A 7,120-nucleotide genomic window follows, 5' to 3' on the forward strand; every position below is an offset into this window, starting at 1 on the left:
ATGAGAACTACAGCTTCATATGTAATTGAAGTAGAGTAGCTTCCACATCCCAGAGCAAACTGACTGTTAGTCTATTATGAGGCACAGTTTTTTCCTAGAGGTACCTAGAAAAATCATGAAAACACCATGATAGTCTCTGGGCTGAGAATCAAACCTATTGAGTTCTACAAGTATAAGCAGTGAATGCTGAGTTAGTGATTGATTTGTTTTAGAATGGAATGCTGGCATATATGATCATTCAGTCCAGAACCTTTTGTCTTCTCCTTTCTAAAAGCATAAAGATTAAAATACACAAAACTCTAATTTTGCCTGTGGTTCTGTATGGGTGTGAAACTTCATCTCTGACATTAAGGTAGGAACACAGACAGAGGGTGTTTGGGAACAGGGTGCTGAGGTGAATATTTGGATTGAAGAGAAATGAAGTGATAGGAGGTTGGAGGAAGCTGCATAATGAGGAGCTTCATAATGTGTACTCTTCTCCAAGTATAATTAGAATGATCAAGTCAAGGAGGATGAAGTGGGCAGGGCATATAACATGAATAAGGGAGAAGAGGAATGCATATAGGATAGTGATGGGAAAGCCAGAAGGAAGGAGACCACTGGTAAGACCAAGGCATAGTTGGGTGGATAATATTAAAATGGATATTAAAGTGATAGAATGGGTTGGTATGGGCCGGATTGATCTCAGAATGGGGACCAGTGGGGGCTCGTGTGAACAAGGTAATGAACCTTCGGGTTCCATAAAATGTTTAGAAGTTCTTGAGTAGCTGCACAATTGTCAGCTTCTCAAGAAGAGCTCAGCTCCATGAAGTTAGTTTTGCTGGAATTTATGTGATGGGATTGAGGAAACCATAAAGAAAACAATATAGTTGGCAGTCAGACCCAAATGGGGACTCCCCAGTACGAGGCCAGAGGCAGACTGCTACATCAAATCTTCTGTTCTGCTGCCTCATATATGTAGTATGTATGAGAAAATAGTGTGATGGTGAAAAAATCAATCTTAATGTTTGGGTTGTTTTGCGCATTTTGACCCCCTAAATACAAATGAAGTTTCTGGAATGCCATCTATCTCTCCATATGTGTACCTCACTAGCGCCTGAATGGTTGCATGGATTTCATTCATGTTTGGAATACAGGGCTGTTCACCACAGATTGGTGCCCAGTGAACATAAAGATTTATTTGTTTGTGATACTGTGGCCCTCAACACAATTAAGTATTTCAACATAAACCAATGTAGTTGTCTGTATTGGTTTGCTTAATAACTGCTACATGTTTTGTTCCATATTTTGGATCATCCTCGGGCAGTTTCATTAAATATGTCTCATGTTAATGAAATATCCTAATATGGATGCATATTAGTGTTAATCATTATAACCTTCACAATACTATGTATATGTAGTTATTACTAAAATTGTAAAAAGATTTTTACATTTTCAAAAATTCTTGTTGTTACAATGTAAAATTCTGTGTTATTTGTTGCATGTTGTAGGTGGTGTTTATCCACCAGGGTCTGCTGTAGAGTACAAATAGCACACATATTATTATTTAACTAATGTCACATTTATGAAAAAAAAATGAAATACAGGGTTACTATAAATGATTAATTCGTTTTCAAAACGCTATATTTTCCAAAGTATTACACGCACATGTATGAATGATATAAAAAAGAACCGTAAACTCACCCAGTTTTTATTATATGCACCAGTTGGCAGCACGAGTTCAGTGCCTTTACAAAATGGCGACAAAGCAAGAAAAGAGTTTTTGTTTGTTGGAATATGCGAGATGTTCGTCTGTTATAGCAGTGCAACGCGCATTCAAAAGAGAGTACGGAAAAGAACATCCATGTAAACAAAGCATTTTGCGGTGGTATCGGCAATTTAACTTGTAGAGTGTGAAGAAAACTTGGTGAGTTTACAGTTCTTTTTATTATCAATCATATTTGTACGTATAATGCTTTGGAAAATATAGCGTTTTAAAAACGAATGAATCATTTATAGTAGTTCTGTACTTGACTAAAGGATTGATATACAACCTACACTTCAAACACAAACAAAGTCCTTAGCAAAAGAAGCAGACACAACTATAAATAAATTACATGAAAGAGATAAGTATATGAGACAGATAATAGCAAACAACATCCCAGAACTTATAAACAAACAAAGGACACTGAAATAAAGATTACAACCAAATAAAAATTAGAATCACAAGAATGACACCATATAAACAAGAGGAAGAAAAAATAAACCAAACCAGTTAATTGTAACCAAAGCCCATAAAGGCAACATATTTTTTTTAATGCTAGTGGGGTGGGACTAAGCCCCTTGTACTGCGGCCACTTCTGGCCTATTGTACCAGCCACAGATGATAGGTGAGAGTGATTGTGGAGCAATTGGTGGAATGAAGATTGGCAGGGGAAACCGAAGTACTCGGATTAAACCTACCCCAGCTCCACTTTGCTCACCACAAATCCCACTTGACCAGACCCGGGATCGAACCCGGACGACCGCGGTGGGAAGCCAGCAACTAACCGCTTGAGCTATGGCGCGGCCCTCAACACAACTTACTTACTTACTTATGGAGCTGAGCCCTTCTTGAGGAGCCTCCAATTCTGCAGCTACTCAAGAATTTCCCAGCATTTTATGGAACCCGAAGGTTCATTGCCTTGTCCACAAGAGCTCTCCACTGGTCCCTTTCCTGAAGCAGATGAATCCCATCCATATCATCAGATCCTATCCATCTAAGACAGTGCTTCTCAACCGCCGGGCCGCGGCCCAGTAGTGGGCCGTGGCATCAATTATACTGGGCCGCGAGAGGCTTTTCTGGAATTTGCCATTTTCATTTTCTAAGCATTTTTCATGAATAAATATATTATAGTTAGCTTAATGCATGAACTTTAACAAAACTGGAAAGATACTTACGAGTAAATTTGTTGGGACTGGGCCCTCGTCTTATACAGAAAGAACTTACTGGGCCGCGGTCTCATAAACGTTGAGAACCACTGATCTAAGACCCATTTTAATGTTGTCCACCCACCTACGCCTTGGCGTGTACCAGGAATTTTCCTGAGGGGTAAAGGGAGGTCGGCGCGTAAGGCTGACAACCTTACCGCCATATGTGAGCCGGTTGTCTAGAAGATGTGGGAGCCCTGACGTCTCACAACCCTATGAGCCCCCACGGCCTGTTATAGGGATACCTTTACTTTTTCTTACCTGTAAATCTCCATTAGACGTTGCAGCCGTTAGGGACCAAGAAGGAACAGACGCGAGATGAGAAGCCCTCCCAGCCATGACTATGAGTTCCTTTATCTGATGTAGGGCGTGTGATAGAAGTGATAGGCATTTCGGTGCAATATTCAGGCAAAGAATGGAGACTACATGTTTCTCAGAAAAGCCGATAACATTCTTCCAGGCTACACGACGTCACATCTCGAAAGACAGTAATTTATAGACGGGCCAAAAAAGTGTGCACACACTTCGACATACAAAATATCTGCTTAAATACAGTTTATTTAATTTATTGGTAATCCAAATTTGAAACATACAGAAAGGGATGGCTGTGATACTTTTTGATCTAAAAACGAGCGTTCGAAGTACCCACCATTAACTTGTAGCGCGGTGGACTAGTGCACGAGTAACCGTGGCCAAGGTGTCCACTTGGATGTCGCCACAAGGCTTTTCATTTTTTTTCGTAACGTTTCATAAAAGTTGACGGACTGTACATAACGACAGACTGTACATTATCCGAACTGAATCTGTTAATTTCTTCTTGCATGTCCTTCTATTTTGTTACTGCCATTCTTTTGTACTTGAACTTTGCTACATATTCAAAGAGTTTAGTACCGCTTTTAATAATTAACTCCGTAGGAGCCGGAATAGCACAGTCGGTATAGCGACTATCTACGGGCTGGATGACCGAGGGTTCGGAGTTCGAGTCCCGATAGAGTCAAGAATTTTCTCTTCTCCAAATCGTCCAGACCCTCTGTATGGTCCACCCAATCTCCCATCCAGTGCGTACCGGGGGCTCTTTCCCGTGGTTAAAGCAGCCGGGGCGTGAAGCTGACCACTCACTTGTAGTTAGTGTCGAGGTCAAGAACATGTGGATCTATACATCCACCCCCTCTTACGTGTTTATGGCGTAGTGTTTAATTAGTTAAGCACAGGGTTTTTGCCTTAATAATTTACTCCATGGGGCACAGTCCTTGGGAAACAATCACTTGTATAGCCAAGGAACTCCCGCTGTTTAATGGAAGCCGATGGCTCATTAGCGTGTTCACTAGAGCCGCCACTGGATTCTTGTGTTATAATTGTATACTCTCTTGTAGTGAAGAAATATGAACATACGGTTCCACCCTTCTATGTACAGTCCGTCATTTTAGTCCTGGCTGTTCTCGCCATAAGGCGCACTGGATCTGGTCTAGGCCACTGACTTAAACAATGATTTCAGGGTGTGTATAACAGGATATTAGTTATAGTGCCTCATATTCCGTCCCTCCTCCAGTGCAAATGCAACCACTACCCCGCTATTTCTTATCACACTTGTATTTCTCTCCGCTTCTCTTCGCGCGCAAAACAGAAGCGGGCTACAAAGAGCCGGCCTGCATGTTTATAGTATAACATTCTGGGATGTAACGCCGTGTTGACTAGTAAAATTACACTGATATTTCTGCCTAAATTCTCAGGGTCGTGAAGCCAGGAGAGGAACCAGCAAGAATCAATGGCTTCCCACAGTGGCGGCCCGGTTTCGAGCCCAGGTCAGATCATGTGGGATTTGTGGTGGACAAAGTGTCGTTGGGGCTGGTTTTCTCCGAGTACTTCGGTTACCCCTGTCAATCTCCATTCCACCAATTACTCCACGATTACCGTCATCTATCATCTGGCTGCAGTATCAAGTGAACTCAGTTTCATCCCACTAACAATAATAATAATAATAATAAAGGGTAAGCTGAGGTATCGTCTTGCTTGGCTTCAACCTTGAAGATTGAATTATTTCGTTCCTTCGAAACGTCGGTGAACTTGTACACAGCGTTATATCCCAGAAGACGATACCGTACGTGGTCACCGCTGTTACAAGCCTGAAATGGAAATATTCTCTTTGGTTTCTATAGCGCAGTTCCTGTGCCTTCCCGCATTGTGTTTATACGTGTATTTCGCGTAACAAATAAACGCGGACACTCCTGCAGCCTGCGCATAAATACCACATAGTACATCGCAGCGTGGGTTTGTATCCGCATGGTCCATGGAGCCTGGGTCATCTACGAGGAAGCTGACACATGATCACATGACTAAGGACAAGCATTTAACACAAGAAGAAATTTGCGCCAAACCGCATGAATCTTGGGCAGCTTTTATGTAATGGTTCTTAATGAACTGGCGGTAGAGGAGCAAGGAGGGGTTCCGTCTGCTGATCGCTATGAGCCTGCGGTCCCCTCGCCACAGCTAGAGTCAGTGCTGTTCTGGTTCTCACTTTGTGTAGGTGTGTTGGACTCGCTCTGGGCCGTGCGTGTACCAAGTGTCACTGACTTCTCTCCAGCGCAGGAAGAAACCTCTTCATCGTGACATTAAAGCACTAACACAGGCGCACGTCAGCTGTAATTTCGATTTGAGCTCCCGACCCGAGTAGGGCATATAATTTGTTTGCCAGATTGATTTAGTGTTGTTAGTGGCGAGTTCTCAGATTAAGAGGATGTTTGTCAGAGAGAAATACAAGCTAAACTGTGATTGAGGTCAGAAGTGGTTTGATTAATTGCAGTTTTGTTCAAAGTTCTAGGTGTTTATTCATTCATAGTGGTGTCTGCTCTTATCCTTGGGTGAGTACTGAAAAACTTATGGGATACGATTTTTTTTATACATCGTTGGATGAAATTTGGGTTCACCGTCACGCCAGTTTACGCTTAAAGAACTTCTCCCCTGAAACCGAGCTTTGCCGCTCCTGAAACCGAACTTCTCTTCTCCTGAAACTAAAGGCCTCCGCCTCTGAAACCGAACTTCGTCACTAAAACCTAACTTCTCCACTTCTGAAACAGAGTTTCTTTCCTCTTGAATCCAAATTTTTCCTCTCCAGAAACATAACAGCTTCTCTCCTGAAAGCGAAGTTTTTAGTTCTGAGTACCGAACTTGTCACAGATGCAAATGATAATTATTTTGGAACTGATGAATTAGGCAAGGATATCCTGGCAATGTTTACAGAAGCCAAGCAGATTTACGTGATGTTGACTTCTCGAGACGGCCCTTAATAACAGTAACCAATACGATTAATTACTTATCAGTCAATTTACATGACTACTATAATATTATGAATTTAAAACAGTGAAGCGTGAACCGGATGTGTGTTACATCACCGGTCGAAATCCTCCAAGAAATAAACGATCTTGAAATTTGTTCTATAAGCTCGAAAATAAGTGTGTATAGCTCGTTGACAGTCTCCTTTTCTTCAGAAACACTTTGTAGAGAACGTGAAATCAGAAACGTGGCAAATTTTGACCCAAATTGAATATGACGGACTATTTATTAATTTGCCTTGAAGAATACATAGAGAATTCGATACATTTGAGTTAATGTTCCCTGTTTTGAAACATCTGTACTTTTTAATAAGATATTAGATCGAATTTCGGGCCCTCATTGCTCGGAAGAACGGGAAAATACCAAAGGTCCTCCCAAACAAGTTAACAGAACTTCCTCTTCGTAAGAGTAATCAAAATTCGAAACAGCGATTAGCCAGTTACATTCACTTGTGATTATGTTAGACCTCTGCTGTTATACCATGCGGGGTTAGCTTCGTATAGCATTGATAATCGACCCGTCGCCGAAAGGGCTTGCCAATTTGATTACAGCAAAATAAACATTTTGATCCAGAATTCCAGATACTGAGAATTTAGTAGCAAAGGCATAGTGACAACGTTCTATTTTACATTATTAAAGTAAAGTAATTTTTTAATGCTAGTGGGGTGGGACTAAGTCCCTTGTACTGCGGCCACTTCTGGCCTATTGTACCAGCCCCAGATGATAGGTGAGGGTGATTGTGGAGCAATTGGTAGAATGAAGATTGGCAGGGGAAACCGAAGTACTCGGAGAAAACCTGCCCCAGCGCCACTTTGTCCACCACAAATCCCACTTGACCAGA

This window comes from Cryptotermes secundus, unplaced genomic scaffold, assembly GCF_002891405.2.
Source record: "Cryptotermes secundus unplaced genomic scaffold, Csec_1.0 scaffold1244, whole genome shotgun sequence".
NCBI classification, from domain to species: Eukaryota; Metazoa; Arthropoda; class Insecta; order Blattodea; family Kalotermitidae; genus Cryptotermes; species Cryptotermes secundus.